This window comes from Schistocerca cancellata, chromosome 3 (genome assembly GCF_023864275.1).
Source record: "Schistocerca cancellata isolate TAMUIC-IGC-003103 chromosome 3, iqSchCanc2.1, whole genome shotgun sequence".
In the NCBI taxonomy this organism is placed as follows: Eukaryota; Metazoa; Arthropoda; class Insecta; order Orthoptera; family Acrididae; genus Schistocerca; species Schistocerca cancellata.
The window spans coordinates 234,821,945-234,844,041 of record NC_064628.1 but is presented as its reverse complement, the minus strand read 5'-3'; positions in this window follow the sequence as shown (position 1 = coordinate 234,844,041).

The window sequence follows — 22,097 nt, the reverse complement described above, 5'->3', positions numbered from 1 at the left end:
GGGGAGTTTCCACTTTTGTATTTAACGACAGCCCACAAATATGGCAGTCAAGTGTCTTATTGTAAAAACCTTCAATCTCATTCGATTTGATTATGAAAATGTTGTCGCTGCAAAGCTTATCAATCTCCCACGAAAGTTTTACAAGCTCAATGAGAAGCCAACGACAGGATTATCGCTGAGATAAGATTCGTATCGGTTAAGACTCAAATCATGGGATAGTACAAGTTGGAACATCACTGCATTTGGTGTGTTTTTCTGTGAAGGTAGAATGTGAGGCTTTAGGGTCTCTTCCACAGTGGGTCAGAAGAGAGAGGAGGCATCCAAAGTTGGCATACATCGCAAATAGGCATCGCTCATGATGGTGAGCATTGTTAAAATTAATGAATTTTCTTTCCTCAGTACTCATAATAGGATGCGCATTTTACCTGATGCTTTGCTAATAACTTGTCTGAGAAAAAGGCCCTGAGGCAACTTCAGCAAATATGCTGTTTACCATTATGTTTACTCATTTGGGATGAAAGTAGATGGGATACGTCCTTGATCCAAATATAATGACAATTCTTATTTTCTTCATCTCAAAATAACAGCCTGTTTAGATGTTATGATTACCGGGCTCCGACGAATGTGTGCTTGTTCTCCGCATCTGACTTGATTTTCCCCATGTTTATGAACCGATATTCTGCTATTCTGCGCCTCAAATTCAGGTACGTCCTGGATCTTGACAGGCAACTCGATATCATCAAACTTATAACACTTATGAACGTCAGTATCTATCACGTATCGAGATGTGCACTGTGGATCTTTTGTGTAATTTCTTTCGCAAGCCAGATTTGACAATGCATCACAAGCCTGGTCGGATTTATTTTTGACATTAATACATGCCCTCTTACCAGCTATATCTTTAGGTAGCTCCGTTAACCGGATCATATACATGAATGAGAATGTCAAGGTTTAGTAGTGTAGTATTCGGATGTCCGCTTTAGCTGCTCCTTTAACTTCCATTTCAGAAACTGGTTCAGTATAGCACTCAATGTGGACTCACGAAACCACTCAGCGATTGACGTGTTCCGTTTATGATGCCATTTTCCCCTTACAGATAGTGAAAGCTTGTCTTTTCAGTATCAGAAGCATGTTCGGGGAGTGCAACAGTTCTATGCACAGCACAGTACTGGGTTTAATGGCAGGATAGCGCCAATCATTAACAACAATGAGGAACTCCGTTTCCAGAACAGGAAGATTCGCTCTTAGAAATCCTACAGCGTCACGGTACCTCCTGCAGGATAAACGAGCCCAGTGATCGAGATTCGCTCCTCACAGGCGTTCACGATTATCGAGTATTCCAACTGTGGTATGGTGTTATTAACCTCATGTCCTTCACAAAAAGGACGGGGAAGAAACTTCCTCCTAGCCATAGTGTTATTACTACTACTACTACTGTAACTACAACTAGTTGACGACGGAGCTGCTGCTGCTGGGTGCGATGAGGAGCAGATAGGTGCCTGTACCTTGTAGCTCAGGCGAGAACGTGGGGCAGGAGGAGATGATGCACTGCTCCAGTGTGAGCAGCCTGCCGGCAGATGCAGAGATGCTGGTTAACACAACCCTGGGCCAGCTGCCAGAGGAAGGCGGTGGCGGCCTGCTGTGGAGCAATGAGCGTCGTCTTACACCACGTGGTGTTCTGCACAGGACTCTGCCTACAAAGTTGTTTCTTCACCATCCTTGGTACCCACACCAGTGCATACTGCTTAGATGGTGGAGATGTAGAGAAAGAATAGCGAGAAACAAGTACACCATCACAGACTTTGCCTGCTGCTCCAATGAGAGGAAGAACATTGGTTACTTGCAAGCAGAGTGAGCATGCATATAAGTTACCTACCTCGCTCTGGCTTCGTATGATACCCCCGCAGGTCTCCTTACGGCGACGCAACTCCCTCTCCATATCCTCCATCCAATTAGGCATCTCCTCGCCTGAACTAGTGTGAGTCCATCGACCCAGCTCCCCTACATCATGTACAACAGCAACATATTGATTTAATAAAAAAAAAGAAGTATACACACACAAAACCAAGAAAAAGACTTAACGAAAGAATACGTGCTTACATGATAGCTGTGATGCAGATGGCATCACAACCTCTTTCTGTTCCTGCTCCTTCTCCTAGAAGAATATGCTTCAGATAACATCATATTACCTACTACTTATGTTGATGTTGCTGCTGCTACTGTTTCCTCTGAACTTCCAGCTGACCCACGATGTGGCGGATGTATGCTGAAACGACAAGAAAAAAAAATTTGCTCCAAAATCTGAACAAATGCTATGAAATCTGAACAACTACCATGAAACCTACGAAATCTAACCACACAGTGATTTGATACTACAAAACTCTTTTATAGAATATGCTTGGAAATCTGAACACACGAGCGGTTTGATACTACGAAACTTATTTACGAAAATATACACTACAAAATCCGATCGCATGCTAGGAAATTAAAAATATGCTTACCTGGTACTTCTCCTTGCCTCGGATATCTGGGACTGCCATTGGTGCTGCTGTTAGTGCTGCTTGAAAAGCTTATCATCTTGCAAAGAAACTAACAGGGAAATCGGCAAAACGACAATCGAACTAACGCAACCATAAATGATAGCAGAGTCGCGAGGACTCACAATTAGCCAGTCCCTCGGGTAGGCAGACACGTGCGTCCGCTTGTACCGGCTTGCTGTAAGGCCTCCGACAATGGTTTCCCTGCGGCGGGATTTGATCACCCAACAGTGGTTTTCTCTGTATCCAGTCGGCGTGGTGGACGGCTTCTCTACAGTTGCGCCGTTTCGCGATAGTAACGCGTGGATATGCTAGGGGCGCAAGCTGGTGTGTACATACCATCGGCCTGTAGACTTCCACAGTGAATGGAGCTGTCAGCGCTCGGGGCTCCGCCCGGCGTCTGGCGGTGCCTGCCCAGCAGACGCTGTCTGGCCTCCGCGCCGTGCAGATGCGGCGCCCGATGCCCGGACGACATACACACTCTATGGCGACCAGAAACGGCGGCTAGTATGTATACTGCACTTCATTCCATTCTTCCGTGCTTGCAGTTATTAAGACTTGGAAAGCAGTGGCAGGGGGAGCAGATGTGAGCTCTACTGAAGCGGAGGAGCCCTGTCTTCCACAAACTGATCAAATAATAAAGCAAGTTGTTGTTTAGGTCTACAGTCCGAAGACTGGTTTGATGCAGCTGTCAATGTCACTCTATCCTGTGCAAGCTTCTTTATCTCCCAGTATCTACTGCAACCTACATCCTTCTGACTCTGCTTTCTGGATTCATCTCTTGGTCTCCCTCTACGATTTTTACCCCTCACATTTCTGTCCAGTACTAAACAACAGTATCAACTGATTCATCCTTTTGGTCAAGCTGTGGCACTAATTTCTTGTCTTCCCAATTCCATTCAGTACCTCTCCGTTAGGTGCATGATTTACCCAACGAATCTTCAGCATTCGTCTTTAGCACCACATTTCGAATGCTTCTATTATTTTGTTGTCTAAACTTTTTATCGTCCGTGTTTCACTTCCATACACGCAAACACTCCATAAAGATACCTTCAAAAAAGACTTTCTTACACTTAAATCTGTAATGGATGTAAACAAATTTATCTTCTTCTGAAATGTTTTTCTAGCCATTGCCAGTCTACGTTTTATATCCTGTCTACTTCGGCTATCATCAGTTATTTTGCTGCCCAAATAGCAAACCTCACCTACTGTTTTAAGTATCTCTTTTCTTGACATAATTCCATTACCTTCACCTGATTTAATTCTACTACATTTCATATCCTTGTTTTGCTTTTGTTGATTTTCATTTTTCTTTCAAGACACTGCACATTCTGTTCAATGGCTCTTCCAAGTCTTTTGCTGTTTCTGACAGAATTACAATGTCACTGGCAAATTTCAAAGTTTTAGTTTCGTTTCCCTGAACTTTAATTTCTACTCAAAATTTTACTTTTGTTTCTTTTACTGCTCGTTCAGTGTAAACACTGCTTGCCTTTCATACCCCACGATTCTTGTAACTGCTGTCTGGTTTCCGCCCAAGTTGTAAACAGCCTTTTGATCCTTGTATTTTACACCTGCTGCCTTCAGAATTTCAAAGAGAGTATTCCAGTTAACATAGTCAAAACCTTTCTCTAAGTCTACAAATGCCATAAACGTAGGTCTGTCTTTCCTAAGAGAAGACACTGATTTGAATTTTGTGTCACGAGATACTTCCTCTCCAGCACAGATTGAGTCTTGTTCCCCCAGTTTCCAGATGGGGGGATTGGAAGGGGAAGTGGTGGCGGGGAGGACTGAGGGATTACCCAACAGGGGACTTTGAACTGAACAAGAGCCCCTCTCCGCAGAAGGGGGAAGAAGTAGGAAGAGGTAGGAAGAGAGGGGAAGGGGAGGGGAGGGATGGGCGTTTCTCAGAAAGACTGCTTACCCCCGGTGATTATAAATCAAACTTAATGGGGTCATATATCAGTTAGTGTAACAGTAGGGTAAGGGGAGAGGAGGGGGATGTTTTAATTGATCAATTTAATTAAGTATCATATCAATTTTCTATCAGAACTGCACTAGGACCCAGTTTATCCCAATACTGTAGCAAAATGGGCTAGTGCTTCATCCTGTTGGAACCATACATGACCGAGCAGTCTCTGATATTACAGAGGTGGGACAAATCAATCACTTAACATGGTGGGGTTTAAATGTGATCAATTTAATTCACAGCAGTGTCAAAGAAATATGGATCGACCAAGTGGGTTGCAGACATTGCAGCCTAGATCACGTGGTGTGTTGAATACAACTTCTTCATATTTTTTATTCCAGATATAAATGCTCGTCTCTTTTCCAATCCGATATAATGCAGACTCATCCGGCAAAAAGGACTTTCCTCCTTGAAGGAAGAGTTGTAAAGATATCGAGCATTCGCCTACAAGCATGTTGACGTTTTTGCATGTCGTTATCACTCAGTTCGTTAACAAACGAAAGTTTAAATGCCTTTAACTTCAAATTATTCTTTATATGCTTTCGTAATGTCGAGTATGGAATTTCCAATTCTTGCGACTACTTATAAATGGGCGTTTTGGGCGAACGTTCCACAAACACTGCAGCCTCCACACGCGTTTCCAGTCTTGCTGGTGATCCTCTTGACCGGAGTTTTCAAGCAGCCAAGTGCAAAGAGGTTTTTGTACCACCTCAAACTTTTGGTTTAGGTGACAAAGATTCCTGAAAGCCTACAGTGAAATCATGATGAATATCTCTCATTGATCTTCCAGTATGATATCGTTCGAGAGCTCATTACGATCCGTTCCTCATGGAATAAGTGGGTTCTTCAGCCATTATTTAGATGAGTACCTGCAGGTGCAGCAATAAGAACTCAATTCATTAACATCTTTATAATACTTAGTGGGTGATGGGGCTTCGTGGTCACTCTGTAGCTTAAATTTTGTACAGAACAGGCAATTAAACAATCTAAATAATTGTGTAGTAATGTCCTACTATGGAAACAAATTTCAAAGTCACAATAAAAATGACACTGACCAGCTGGCCTATGTGTAACTTAGAAAATATTATAACTCAGAAGAGTGTGCGTTTTTAGAATATGTGTTGCCGCCATATTTTGTTAAAATTAGCTGTACAGATGCAACACGAAATTAACAAATATTAGAAAAAGTTAGTTAAGATGTTTATAATAATCTGTACGAAGATCGGATAATGGTAACATAGTTCTACATAAACCGATCATCCAAAATGCAGTGTTTTTTTTTCGATCTTCTCTAAGAAGTTTGTCTTTTCCTAAGGAAATAACTACAGATCGGCCTTTCATACTCAGTATGAGTAAACTAATAAAGTTAGTAATTTTTTTTTTTATTATCTGTAGTATGGATTAAATCTACTAGTAGTGTTATGGCAATAATATGGCGGATACTGCGCTGTTTTGGTGGAACATACAAACTGAAAAGTGTTTGGTGCCACGATTATAAATACGGAAGTCGAAACAACAATAAGCATGATACAAAGCCTTCTGCAGTATCCAAAATGCAGTCGACGTTTATGACGCTGTAGTAACTGAACACTGAAACTTATTTTACGCTAACTACAGGTGGGTGAAGGCTCGAAAGGCGTATTGGCACAACAAAAAGTAACATAAAAATTGGCAGGTCACTGTATTTCTTAATATAATCATGTTCTGGTCTATTACTCTGCAGTAGAGAGATCAGCATAGGAAAAAAAGCTCCATTTGAAATATATAGCCGAAAATGAAAAGCAAATAGGTGTGCACATTGGCTGAGAGGAAGTGATTAACGTAGATCAGGATGTGGAGGGTAGCTTCAAAATTAACCGAAAACTCAGCGCTGTTAATCACTGGCTGTTACTGCTCTTACGCTACACGAGCAAAAACTGACAAATGTAATGGAGTCTATATTTTCTAAGACACGTGTCCTATGCCTTGCTATACAGAATCCTGGAACAGAGGTTTTAAAATGGCCCACACCAGGGGCCACCCATGCTCAGGGCAGTGACGCACAGTGCAACGAAGGAAGACTTGTGTCTAACGTCCTGCCTACAGCGAGGTTATTAGAGACATATTGGAGAAGAACTGGGAAGAATATCGGCGGTGTCGTTTTAGAAGAAGTGTTGCGGCGTTTAGGTTAAGTGATGTAGAAAAGAAATATGGAAAAAGAAATATGGAAGGTCAGGTGGGTAACCCAAACTTGATCGTCTATTGAGTGAGTTCGGTGCTGTAAACATTGCGCCACATACCTTGCCTGGACGAAGTATTCTTTCGAGATATACAGTACAGATTAACGGTTCTCAGCGCTCGTTCGTCTGGGAGAAACGAGAAACATGTTACCACACAGCCAATTCCACTCAGTGGGAGGGATGCAGATGTTCCAATGAGGTTTTTAGCGGTGAGATACTGAAATTCTCAGAAACTCATCGACTTCTGTTTCCTTTTATAGAGTTGATTAACCCATATGGAACTGTACTGTAATGTGTACTTATCTTCTGGGAAACAAGAACGAACTGTAATTCTAAGTTACGATAGTAACACAACTCTCTCAGAGACAGCAAAGGACCTGAAAGACCATTCGAAATGTCATTATCTATTATTCTTATTATTATATACTGATCATATACAGTACGCATTAATATCATTACTGAATCTATTACAATTATAATTGTTACTACAAGTGTGCACTGAGGTGACAAAAGCCATGGGAGAAACATATGCACATGTACAGATGGCGCTAGTATCGCGTACGCAAAGTATAAAAGGGCAGTGCATTGGCGGAGCTGTCGGTTGTACTCAGGTCATTCATGTGAAAAGTTTCCGTCGTGATAATGGACGCACGACGGGAATTAACAGATTTTGAACGCGCAATGATCGTTGGAGTTAGACGCATGGGATACTCCAGTTCGGAAATAGTTAGGGAATTCAATATTCCGAGATCATTGACTGAAAGTAGTTACGTTCGGCTACTTGGAAATCATTTTCAGGCATCATGGACTTCATGTTCCCAAATAACGTAGCACCATGTCACCGGGCGACTACTGTTTGCAATAGGTTTGAAGAACATCGTGGACAACTTGAGCGAATGATCTGGTCACCCAGATCGCCCGACGTGAATCCAATCGGTCGCCCAACATGAATCCCTTTCCTGTATGTTATTTGAACATTCCGGACAGTTCGAGCGAACGATTTGGCCACCCATCGACTACTTATGGGACTGTCTTGAGCAGCTAAATCGACAGCCAACGCGAATATTTTAATCTGGTAGCCACGAACAGACCAGACCTCATCGACGGTGTCAGTGTTGAGACAGGGATTAGTGATCATGATGTTGTCATTACGACTATGGTTACGAAAGTTAAAAAGTCGGTCAAGAAGGCTGGGAGAGTATACTTACTAGAAAGAGCAGATAAGCAGTTGTTAGCATCCCACTTAGTAAATGAATCGACTTCATTTACTTCCGGTACGATGGACGTGGAAGAATTATGGGCAAATTTTAAACACATTGTAAATCACGCATTGGACAAGTATGTGCCGAAAAAGAGGGTCACGGACGGAAAAGACCCACCGTGGTTTAACAGCGCAATTCAGAGAATGCTCAGGAAGCAAAGGCAGTTGCACTCGCGCTACAAGAAAGATGGGGAGAATGAGGACAGGCAAAAGTTAGTAGAGATTCGTGCTGCTGTAAAAAGAGCGATGCGCGAAGCATTCAACCACTACCACCGTCATACCTTAGCAAACGATCTTGCTGAAAACCCAAGGAAATTCTGGTCTTACGTAAAATCGGTAAGCGGGTCGACGGCTTCCATCAAGTCACTCACTGATCAGTCTGGCCTGGCAACGGAAGACAGCAAAACGAAAGCTAAAATTTTAAATTTAGCATTTGAGAAATCTTTCACGCAGGAGGATTGTACAAACATACCACCGTTTGAGTCTCGTAGAGATTCCCTTATGGAGGACATAGTGATAGACATCCCTGGGGTCGTGAGGCAGCTGAATGGGTTGAAAATAAATAAATCGCCAGGTCCTGATGGGATTCCATTTCGGTTTTACAGAGAGTACTCTACTGCATTGGCTCCTTACTTGGGTTGCATTTAACGCGAATGTCTTGCCCAACGTAAAGTCCCGAGGGACTGGAAAAAAGTGCAGGTGACGCCTGTATACAGGGTGTTACAAAAAGGTACGCCCAAACTTTCAGGAAACATTCCCCACACACAAAAAAAGAAAATATGTTATATGGACATGTGTCCGGAAACGCTTAGTTTCCATGTTAGAGCTCATTTTATTGCTTCTCTTCAAATCACATTAATCATGTGTAAGTAGGCTGTTTATGTTTTCTTATTGGCAACGTTACGTAGCGCTCTGTATGAAAATCACTGGCTGTGCTGTGTGCAGTCTGTAGCTAGTTTGCATTGTTGTCTGCCATTGTAGTGTTGGGCAGCGGCAACTGGATGTGAACAGCGCGTAGTGTTGCGCAGTTGGAGGTGAGCCGCCAGCAGTGGTGGATGTGGGGAGAGAGATGGCGGAGTTTTGAAATTTGTTATACTGGATATTATGAACTGCTATATATATTATGACTATTAAGGTAAATACATTGTTTGTTCTCTATTAAAATCTTTCATTTGCTAACTATCCCTAGCAGTAGTTAGTGACTTCCGTAGTTTGAATCTTTTATTTAGCTGGCAGTAGTGGTGCTCGCTGTATTGCAGTAGTTCGAGTAACGAAGATTTTTGGTGAGGTAAGTATTTTGTGAAAGGTACAGGTTAATGTTAGTCAGGGCCATTCCTTTGTAGGGATTTCTGAAAGTCAGATTGCGTTGCGCTAAAAAAAAAAAAAAATATTGTGTGTCAGTTTAAGCACAGTCTTGTATAAATTGTTCTAAGGGTACGTTTCACATGGAATGGAAACACACAGCAACAGAACGTACCAGCGTGACTTCAAACACTTTGTTACAGGGAATGCTCAAAATGTCCTCCGTTAGTGAGGATACCTGCATCCACCCTCTGTCGCATGGAATCCCTGATGCGCTGATGCAGCCCTGGAGAATGGCGTATTGTATCACAGCCGTCCACAATCGAGCACGAAGAGTCTCTACATTTGGTACCGGGGTTGCGTACACAAGAGCTTTCAAATGCCCCCATAAATGAAAGTCAAGAGGGTTGAGGTCAGGAGAGCGTGGAGGCCATGGAATTGTTCCGCCTCTACCAATCCGTCCGTCACCGAATCTGTTGTTGAGAAGCGTACGAACACTTCGACTGAAGTGTGCAGGAGCTCCATCGTGCATGAACTGTAGAGCAATGAGTCGCATGCCAACACAAGCACCGAAGTCAACATTACCTTCCTTCAATTGGGCCAACTGGCGGTGTATCGAGGAAGTACAGTGCATACTGACGAAACTAAAACGAGCTCTAACATGGAAAGTAAGCGTTTCCGGACACATGTCCACATAACATATGTTCTTTATTTGTGTGTGAGGAATGTTTCCTGAAAGTTTGGTCGTACCTTTTTGTAACACCCTGTATAAGAAGGATAGAAGGACGGATCCTCAAAATTACAGACCAATATCCTTAACATCGGTTTGTTGCAGGATTCTCGAACATATTCTCAGTTCGAATATAATGAATTTCCTTGAGTCAGAGAAGTTGCTGTCCATGCACCAGCACGGCTTTAGAAAGCATCGCTCCTGCGAAACGCAACTCGCCCTTTTTTCACACGATATCTTGCGAACCATGGACGAAGGGTATCAGACGGATGCCATATTCCTTGACTTCCGGGAAGCGTTTGGCTCGGTGCCCCACTGCAGACTCCTAACTAAGGTACGAGCATATGGGATTGGTTCCCAAGTATGTGAGTGGCACGAAGACTTCTTAAGTAATAGAACCCAGTACGTTGTCCTCGATGGTGAGTGTTCATTGGAGGTGAGGGTATCATCTGGAGTGCCCCAGGGAAGTGTGGTAGGTCCGCTGTTGTTTTCCATCTACATAAGTGATCTTTTGGATAGGGTGGATAGCAATGTGCGGCTGTTTGCTGAAGACGCTGTGGTGTATGGGAAGGTGTCGTCGTTGAGTGACTGTAGGAGAATACAAGATGACTTGGACAGGATTTGTGATTGGTGTAAAGAATGGCTGCTAACTCTAAATATAGATAAATGTAAATTAATGCAGATAAATAGGAAAAAGAATCCTGTAATGTTTGAATACTCCATTAGTAGTGTAGCGCTTGACACAGTCACGTCGATTAAATATTTGGGCGTAACGTTGCAGGGCGATATGAAGTGGGACAAGCATGTAATGGCAGTTGTGGGGAAGGCGGATAGTCGTCTTCGGTTCATTGGCAGAATTTTGGGAAGATGTGGTTCATCTGTAAAGGAGACCGCTTATAAAACACTAATACGACCTATTTTGAGTACTGTTCGAGCGTCTGGGATCCGTATAAGGTCGGATTGAGGGAGGACGTAGAAGTAATTCAGAGGCGGGCTGCTAGATTTGTTACTGGTAGGTTTTATCACCACGAGAGTGTTACGCAAATGCTTCAGGAACTCGGGTGGGAGTCTCTAGAGGAAAGGAGGCGTTCTTTTCGTGAATCGCTACTGAGGAAATTTAGAGAACCAGAATTTGAGGCTGACTGCAGTACAATTTTACTGTCGCCAACTTACATTTCGCGGAAATACCACAAAGATAAGAGAATTAGGGCTCGTACAGAGGCATATAGGCAGTCATTTCTCCCTCGTTCGGTTTGGCAGTGGAACAGGGAGAGAAGATGTTAGTTTTGGTACGAGGTACCCTCCGCCATGCACCGTATGGTGGATTGCGGTGTATGTATGTAGATGTAGATGTAGACATAATCGGGTGGTCAGTCCGTTCACAAAATCCAGCACCGGCAATATTTTCGAAATTACGGACTGCAATAGAGGTAGTATGGCTCAATATTTCTGCAGGGGACTTCCAAAGAACGGCTGAGTCCACGGCACGTCAAGTTGCTGTGCTACACTAGAAACAAGGAAGTCCGACGTGATATTAGGAGGTACCCCGTGACTTGTCACCTCAGTGTATGCTGCTCGTGTACTACACGGGGTGTATAAAATCTGTGTACAGTTTGAACCAGAATTCCACCGACAAATTTTCAGAGGTTGCTCCGTAATACCTCCTGAGCACTATGGTAAAAGTGACCGATGGCCTCCGGCAGCTCGGTAGAAAGCAATAGCGTGATTATTATTTGTTCGGTTTGTTACCGCAATCTGTTTCTGTGAAAATATGTGCACGACAGTGACGGAGCCTGTAAAGAGCAACAACCAAAATGTGCAACACACAACACATGCAACAACCATCAGACGAAATCCTATACTGTGGTGTGGTCGCCGGCCGGGGTGGCCTAGAGGTTCTAGGCGCTACAGTCTGGAACCGCGCGACAGCTACGGTCGCAGGTTCGAATCCTGCCTCGGGCATGGATGTGTGTCATGTCCTTAGGTTAATTAGGCTTAAGTTGTTCTAGGTTCTATGGGACTGATGACCTCAGAAGTTAGTTAAGTCCCATGGTGCTCAGAGCCATTTGAACCTTTTTGTGTGTGTGTGTGTGGTGTGGTCGCCGTCGCTGCGGCGTCGGCGGGCCGCTCTTCCTGTATCCAGTGAAACCGTACTAGAAGTGTACATCGGCCGGATCTTCATCAGCAGATCTATCCATACAATTGCGTATTACTGTTAACGTACAACTAACACTGCCGGCAGAACAAATAAAAGAACTGAGCAGTAATGAATGCAAGCTGGAGGGTGAAGAGTACAACGGATGTTGCTGTTTGCTGTTGTCAGCAGCAGCTACCATCGGAGAATGCGAACAAGACAAACAGCGTGTACCGTAGATATCTGCACTGTTGTGCAGCTAACTGGGGTACGAAATCAAAAGAAATTCATTAACTATTTGACCAGTCGCCGGATATCGTAGGTGCTTTATACAAAAATACTCAGGAAGTATCCCTGAACAACGTCTGAAAGTTTGTTGATGGAGTTTGCGTTCATGCAAAAACCATTGATGCAAAAACGTCACAGGTGCAATACTTCCCCGCTATGGGTCCATGGAACTTTTGACGCTGAAGACATCCAGTGACAGCGCTGGAACTGCAGTGTAACGTGTATTATATCAGAGATGTTACTGACCTCCTATGGATTACTAGTTGTTGGGGGCACGATGACGTATGTGGTGTACGAAACACCGACAGACACACCAGAGAAACTGGTTGGCCCTTTGGCTGAAGCTGCAGCCCTTATTCGTGTAACATATGCCTGTTTTCAGCATGTTAGACAGATTCCAGTTGTGCATTAATGTAAACAGAGGACATTCTTATCACGATCTCTAAAACAATATTCATCATAGAACAATTTGAAATGTGTTTCTCAACGCCACAGGCGCCAGAGCCTTCGTGGACTCGTAGAGGGGAAAACTGTGCACCTGTGATACATATGTGACCTGAAAAAAGGCTGCCTTTTATCTTATCTTAACCCCCTAAAATTATGTGTTCTTAGTTAATTATACCCTTTATACTTAGTGATGTTACGGGGCGGGAGGGGGGAAGATAAAAAAGTATTCGTTTTAGGACTTTGCTGCTGCTTACATGCAACGTAGCGCAACATCGATATGTGTATATAAGACCGTCATGTAGACAAGGGATTAGAGTGGCATTCATGTCTTTCCGACGTGGCGGTAATTGAGGAAACGTGAACACTGGCGACCTTATCACCAAGTGGGTCCAAACAAGACCAACATAATGTTATCCTTTTTCTTGGTTGCCGAAGGATAAACACGGGGAGACATCCATCGGAGGATGAAGAACATGTATGAGACAGCATGTCTGACGAAAACTGGGATAAGGGGTGTTGCTGTTACATGATAACGCACATCCCAAATTGCAAATGTCGTGGCGCAAAAGTTAACGCCAATTCAAGTGGGAGACACTCGGCCACCGGCTGTATATTCCTGAGCTCACTCCATGCGATTATCACGCCTTTGGCCCCTTAAGAAAGCCTTGAATGGTCTACGATTCCTGTCGGACGATGATGTGCAGCAAACAGTTACGGACTTCTTCGCGATGCAAGACACAGCGTTTCACCAAGTGGATATCTTCAGTTTGATTTGTAGGTGGGGTGATTGCCTCAGTGCTCACTATGACCTCGCCTGATTGGCATACCAATTCTGGTCTGTACGGCGTTCGAGCGGAGATTTTTTGATCGCCGCTTATACCATACTATGGCCATCTAGTTAGGTCCAAGAGATGGCCTAAATAACCTTATCTATCCACAGGAATTAAATGCATAAATAAAGAAAAGTAAAAGATTATAACTGAGAATACCTGAGGTAAGTAAGGCGAAGCTCAGGGAATTAGACTTGGAATTGAGATACTTTAAACAGTAGGCGAGTTTGATGTGGGGCAGCAAAATAACTGGTGACTGCAGATTTAAAGAGAATAGAAAATTTTGGCTGGTAAGAGGAAGAAATCCTTTCATGAAAAAGAAAATTATGTTGACATGGGATATAATTTTAAATTTTATAAAGTGTATTCTGAAAGTATTTGTTCGGAGTACACCCTGTATGGAGGTGAAGCGTGAGTGATAAACGGTGCCGAAAAGATAGGAATAGAACCTTTTGAAATGTGGTGCTGCAAAAGAATGCTGAAAATTAGGTAGTTGGATCGAGTAACTAACTAATCGGGAGGTGATGGAACGAATGGAAGGGAAAAAAGTGGCCATCTTCTACCTAACTGCTCTTTATTATGTTTTTCAGTCTCAAGTGACATAGATGGTATCACAACCGGCTTCATCGTCTTAGCAAGTCATTATCACACTGCCCAGTTACGACAGTGTGACCTGCCAAAAGACACAATGACCTCATTTTGCAGAGCGTACCGCTGCGACACATGCAGGAAGAGTGTCAGTGAGGTTCTGGAAGGTATCGACAGGCATGTGGAACCATGTCGACTCCAGTTCTGTGGCCAGCTGCAGTTGGTTTCTCGGTTGAGGATCCATGGTGTGAACAGCTCGATCGAGCTGGTCCTACACATTCCCGACTGGGTCTTAATACAAGTAGTTTGGTGGCCAGGTTAGTACTTAAACTTATCCTGGCGCTCTTCGAACCATGCACACACACTGCGAGCTGTGTGACACGTTCCACTGTTCTGCTGCTAGATGCTCTCATGCCGAGGAAAACCAAACTGCGTAAATGGGTCGGATTGATCCAGTGTGCCTTCCAAAAAAAGGAGATTAACCAGGGAATTTCATGAAAATATTCCCCAAAACATAACCTTTTGTCCTCCAGCGTCGCCAAACTGACAGTCATCTAAAGAATCCTCAGTTTTATTTTTAATTCTTCTCTACACTTTTTTGGAGGCAACTTGCATGAATCAACTCTCCATATGTCCTACAGTACTTCAATCGTTTATCTGTCCTTGCCATCTTCGATACTTTGTTGATGAAATTCTTCCGAAAGTCCGTGGCATGCCGAACAGATCTTCTATGTGGGTAATAAAGAACTTTTTTACATCGTTAAAATAGTGATTTAGAGTTCTCATCCCTGCCCTGTTATTAATGTCTATCGCAACCAAGTTTCTCTCTGAAACTAGCTTTGTTGATATGACCAAAGTGCTCGGACTAATGGTTATGCTGCACAGCTTTGAATGGACATCTTACTCCCAGGGAACACGTAGAGTAAAAATGGGACCGTGTGCCTACTGGCACATGCCCTATCAAAATCACCACACTTCACCGTTGCTTCTAATAGTTATGAAAAGGATCCGAAAAGAGACACTGACTTCATAGAACTGGAAGGATTATTGTCTCTAGTACAAGGCACGGTACATGTTCCTAGCGTTTCTACGCATACTTACTTCAGCTTGTTATTACTTTTCTGAGGTAACCATTGCTTCTACCGATCCTTGCTAACCACTGATATTGATGAGTTCTCAGTGCTGCTCAGGATCACCTGCAACATTTAACAGATTTACGGAATTTCTCACAGTGACTGTTCGCTCCAAACCGAGCTTCTTGATACTCATGGGGTAACTGTATCCCAAACGTTTTATCCACCGCAAGTAAAGTCATCTTATAACAAATGTAGCTGATAGCTTTAGACTTACTAGTTTTCGGAACAGCCTACTTATCTCAAACTGGTTCATTTTTTCCGTCTTCTGCTATTAGGAGATCACAAGTTCCTATGAACGTCTTAGATTTGTCGACTTCCTATACGCCACATAACAGAAATCACCTAATGGACAATCAAAAAAAGTAAATATACTCACGTTCAGAAAGAAACAGAATAGCTTCAATGGCTAGAAATAGGATATTCATATCCACAGGACATGTAGATTAGTATGTTCTGCAGAAATGATTAGCATTTGAACCCTGTCGACCCGCTGATTCAAGATCAACATCGATATCGCGGCGCAACACCACCTACAGGTAAAACGAGCCTGAGCCTACGGCTACAAACCGAAGGTAATGGATCAGACACATGCGCGAGCCGTACCGTCACATCTGTGAGTTTGAAAGAGGGCGAGTTATTGGCGCGAGAGAATGTGATGAATCCATCCGGGAAATTTTTGCTCGTGTGGGACGAAGGTTTCGGCAGTGCAACGGTTGTGAGCAGAATGGTTCACGGAAGGTCTCAGAACACGACACCTCATCCGAATGGCATTGCAGAGAAGATCTGCGTCCTCCTCGGCTCTGGAGCAACAACGGAACAGTGTAACACGTTGTACACTTTCAGGGGTGACAATCCTTCGCCATTTATTAGGGCATTGGGTACTTGCGCGTTGTCCACTTCTCCTTCTACCTTTGACGAATGTGCAGAAACATGCTAGACGGTAATGGTGTATGGAACTACGTCACTTGGGACAGGAATCCCATCAGATTGTGTTTTCGGAGGAATCCAGGTTCTGTTTGTTTGAGAAGAATGGCCGCATTTTGGGTCGCAGCAGACTGGGGGGCGGCATTAAAGTGACTGCATGCGCACAAGACATACAGCGCCAATATACAAACAGTCCCTTGCGTATCGCTCTAGTAGAGATGGCGAAGACGACGTTGGAGCAATTGCGGTAGTCTTTCTTCCCGCACAAAGTGTGGTAGTGGAGCGGAAAGAAAATCTAAGATAAGGTACAATGGGAAATACCCGCTGGCATACATTGCACAGCGGTTTACGCAGTATGAACTTACGTGCAAAAGGGATTAGAGAATCACTACGGGAAAAGTGCGTCTGTTGGTTCATCATGGACATGGAACATCGGCTGGTTAAGTAATTCTCAATGTCAATTAAATTCACCAATAGCCGTGTAACTTAAGGTGTTATTTTACTTTATTTTGAATGCTACCAGTTTCAGCATTTCACTACGGCATCTTCAAGTCCCATAGCATCTCTCCAAATAAACGAAAATGTCATATAGAGCCATAAATCTCTGGATATCGTGTATTCAATAGTTACACTAGTGTTTCACTCGAAGACTTGATAGCAACTGTGCTATCAGTTGCTATCACATCTTCGAACGAAACACTAGTGTAACGACTGAATTCACAACATCCAGAGATTTATGGGTGATATTACATTTTCGTTTATTTGGGGAGATGCATATGGAGTCTGAACATGGCATAATGAAATGCTGAAACTGGTAGCTTTCAAAATAAAATAAAATAACATCTTAAGTTACACGGCTAATGATGAATTTCACTGACATTAACAGTTACGTGAAAAGTGGGTCGTACTGACTCGTGCACGACAGTGGGCTTTGCAATATGTCCCAAAATGCCACGCACGAAGACGCAATTTTTCACGAGGTCGTAGTTCGGGTCCTGTTGATGACAGAGATAAGGGGTCAAGGGTTTTTGGTAGCCTTTGGCCTGACGACCATTTATATACCCACCGGGAGAATGGACATTCTGTAACGAAAATTTAAACATCACACACTTTCTCTGGCCCAGGCAGATTCAGCAAATCAGTTGATTCTGTTGCATTAGCGCTGGTCTAGGGTGGAAGTTAGGTGTCTTATTAAAGCACGATTTTTTCATAGGCGGTTTCTGAGAAAACCCACAAAACCAAGATCTGAGTACGAGAAGGACAAATCGTGCGGATGGCCACCTCTCAATATTCTGTTCAAGGCGGATCGTCGAAATTCTTATCATATCTTCTTAACACGATATTCTGGAGGACCATCGAAAAATTTTTCAATATAATTATGTATCATCGATATCCAGAGGTTCAGAGTTACCGTACATACTCGTATTACAAAAACCGCAAAAACACGTCTTAGGAGATTTTGCACAGTGGGTGGCAATTATCTAAATTACTAACGATAGCAAAAAGCTCAAATTGCAACTGCACATTCTTAAGGGAATCATCTAGAAATATATTTTTTCCTTTTCGAAAATCTTTATCCATTATCAAGATACACTCATAAAACTTTTTGGTACCAAAACTACTAAGTGTGGAGATGGCCACTTCTGTCACCTCTATTCATGGAAAATCCCCAAAACTTTTACTGCGTGTTCTAAAGATCATGTTCTCGAGAAACCTTGAAACGACATTGGATATTATTATCCATTCCGTTCCCAAGTTCAGGAGGTTTTTTTCCTCATTAGTTTTGATGTGGCCCTCCACAAATTCCTCTCCTGTGCCAACCTCTTCATCTCATAGCAGCAATTGCAGCCTACGTCCTCAATTGTTTGCTGCATGTATTCTAATCTCTGTCTTATTCTACAGATTTTACCTTCTACAGCTTCCTGTAGTAGCATGGAAGTTATTCCCTGATGTATTAACAGATTTCCTATTATACTGACCCTTCTTCTGGCCTGCACAGAATCTCCTAATTCGCTACCTTATCAGTCCACCTAATTTTCAACATTCTTCTTTAGCACCACATCTCAAATTCTTCGAATCTCTTCTGTTTCGGTTTTCCCGCAGTCCATGTTTCACTACCATAGAATGTTGTCCCCCAAACGTACATTCTCAGAAATTTCTTCCTCAAATTAAGGAATATGTTTGACACTGGTAGACTTTTCTTGACCAGGAGTGCCCTGTTTGCTAGTCTGATATTTATGTGCTCCTTGCTCCGTCCGTCATTGGTTATTTTGTTGCCTAGGAAGCAGAGATCTTTAACTTCATTTACATCCAGAGCATGAATCCTGATGTTCGTTTCTCGCTGTCTTCGTTTCTGTTACTTCTCATTCTTTTCGTCTTGCCTCGATTTACTCTTAGTCCATATTATGCACTTATTAGACTGTTCATTCCATTCAGCAGATCTTCTTATTTATTCTTCTTCACTTTCACTAAGGATAGGAATGTCATCAGCGAATCTTATCATTGATATCTTCCACCTCGAATTTTAATTCCACTCTTGGACCTATCTCTTATTTCCATCGTTGCTTCTTTTACGTATACACTGAACAGTAGGCGTAAAGAGTACGTACCTGTCTCACACCCTTTTTGATCCGAGCTCTTCGTTCTTCCACTCTTATTGTTCCCTCTTGACTCTTGTACAAGTTGTATATTTCCCGTCTCTCCCTGTAGCTTATGCCTATTTGCCTCAGAATTTCGAACATCTTACACCATTTAATATTATGGAAAGATTTTTCCTGGTCGACAAATCGTATCAATGTGTCTTGATTTTTGTTTAGTCTTGTTTCCATTATCAACCGCAACGGCAGAATTACCTCTGTGGTGCCTTTACCTTTCCTAAAGCCAAACTGATCGCCATCTAACACATTTTCAATGTTCTTTTTCATCCTTCCGTACATTATTCTTGGCAGCAACTTTGATGCGTGAGTTGTTAAGCTGACTGTGCGATAATTCTCGCACTTGTCGGCTCTTGCAGTCTATGGAATTGACTGGGTGATACTTTCCTGAAAGTCAGGTGGTATTGTAAGTAGGCTGTTTGTGTAGGCTGTTTATGTTTTCTTATTGGCAACGTTACGTAGCGCTCTATATGAAAATCACTGGCTGTGCTGTGTGCAACGTTTCAGTATATCGCCAGACTCATACATTCTACACACTAGCGAGAATAGTCGTTATGTTACCACTGCCCCAATGATTTTAGAAGTTCTGATGGAATGTTTTCTTCCCTTATGCCTTATTTTATCTTATTTCTTACAAAGCTCTTTTAAATTCTTATTCTAATGATGGATCACCTATATTTTCTAAATCGACTCCTGTTTCTTCTTCTATCACTTAAGACAAATCTTTTCCCTCATAGAGGCTTTCAATGCATTCTTTCCACCTATACGCTCTCGTCTCTGCATGTAACAGCGGAATTCCGATTGCCCTCTTAACGTTACCACTCTTGCTTTTAATTTCCCCAAAGACTGTTTTGACTTTTCTATAAGCTCAGTCAGTCCTTCAGAGAATCATTTCTCTTTCGATTTCTGCACATTTTTCATGCAGCCATTTCATCTAGCTCCCCTGCTCTTACTGTTTGTTTCATTCCTCAGCAACTTGTATTTCTGTATTCCTGAATTTCCCTGAACATTCTTTTTCCTTCCTTCTTTCATCGATCAACATAAGTATTTCCTCTGTTACCCATGGTTTCTTCGCATTTATCTTCTTTGTACCTATGTTTTTCTTTCAACATCTTCGACTGCCCATTTTAGCGATGTCCATTTCTCTTCAACTGACCTGTCTACAGAGCTGCTCCTTATCGCAGGATCTATAGCGTTAGAGAACTTCATGTGTATCCCAATTCCTTGGGTTTTGATTCTTCCTGACTGGTCTCTTAAACTTGAACCTACTCGTCATCACTACCACATTGTCATTCGAATCTGTGTCTGCTCCTGTGTGCCTTACAACCCAGTATCTGATTTCGGAATCTCTGTTTGACGATTCTGTAAACTAACTGAAATCTTCCCGTATCTCCCGGCCTTTTCCAAGTGTACCTACACCTCTTGTGGTTCTTGAACAGAATATTCGCTACTACTAGATGAAGTTTGTTCCACGACTCAATAAGTCTTTCTCCTCCCTCATTTCTAGTACGAAGCACATATTCTCCTGCAACCCTTTCCTACACTCCTATCCCTAGAACCCCATTCTAGTCCCCCATGGCTATTAGATTTTCATTTCCCTTTTCGTACTGAATTACCCGTTCAATATCGTCACATACTTTCTCTATCTCTTCATCCTCAGCATGTGACGTTGGCACGTACACTTGAACTTCGTTCTCGGTGTTGGTTCGCGTGACGATTCTATTGAGAACAACCCTACCACTGAACTGTTCACAGTAACTCATTATCTACCCTAGCTTCCTATTCACGTCGAATTCTACTCCAGTTATACTGTTCTCTGTGTTGATGTTCCCCTATACTCATCTGACTAAAAATCATTTTCTTCTTTCCATTTCACTTCACTGATCTCCACTATATCTAGATTGAGTCTTTCATTTCCCTTTTCAGATTTTCTAGCTTCCCTGTCACATTTAAACTTCTGACTTTCCACGCCCCGACTCGTAGAACATTATCCTTTTATTGGTTACTCAAGCTTTTTCTCACGGTCACCTCCACTTGTCAGTCCCGTCCCCGAGATCGACGGGGGGATTAGTCCGGAATCTTTTGCCAGCGGAGATATTATTATGACACTTTTTCATTTACATTCCACATTTCTTGTGGATACACATTATGTGTCTTTAATGAAGTGATTTTCATTGCCCGCTGCATCCTCATGCCGTTGATGATTCCTGATTCTTCCGCCTTTAGCGGCAGTTTCCCATCCTAAGGGCAAGAGCGTGCCCTGAACCTCTCTCCGCTCCTCCACTGTCTTTGGCAAGGCCGTTGACAGAGCGATGTGACTGCTTACGTAGGGAGTCCTCTACCGCCAATGCTGATGATTTTTATACAAAATATAATAAATAAGCGGGGTTCGAACCCGCGACCGAGGTGGTTTTGATTACTAAGCCAAAGACACTACCCACATCTGTTATCTCATTTTGTTCGTTATTGTTCGCTGCATTTGTTCGAGGTGGACGTTCACTCAGTATTTTATTACAGAGGACAACTAAACCTCTGACCGAACATTTCTTTTTGTGTACTGGAATGGGGTTCGAAGCAGGGATCTCCTGCTTATTAGGCAGGTGTGTTAACCACTGCGCTGTTTTTTTTCCTTGCTTACTGCGCAGGAATGCTAGGTTTTTCTTCTTTTACAGAACGAACGGACACAGACAGCTTCAGGCCGAGTGGAAACAAGGTGGGCAGGGGTCGAAACCCGAGGTCTGAACACGATGACTCCCCCCCCCCCCCCCACACACCACCATCCCACCCCCCGGTCATTCTGCTGGTCCCTCACAGGAACGTGGTACTAATGTGGTTTTGTCAATTTCACTTTCTTTATTGTACTTTTTTTAATTTTCTTAAACTTCTTCTTTATTTCCGTTGTTATTTGTTTTCTGAAAACAAAAATTGATAGATAAAAATTTCACAGTTCCTGGACTCAAAAGGAAACAAATTTTTCTCTAGGAAGAACACACACCGAGCGAGGTGGCGCAGTGGTTAGCACACTGGACTCGCATTCGGGAGGGCGACGGTTCAATCCCGCGTCCGGCCATCCTGATTTAG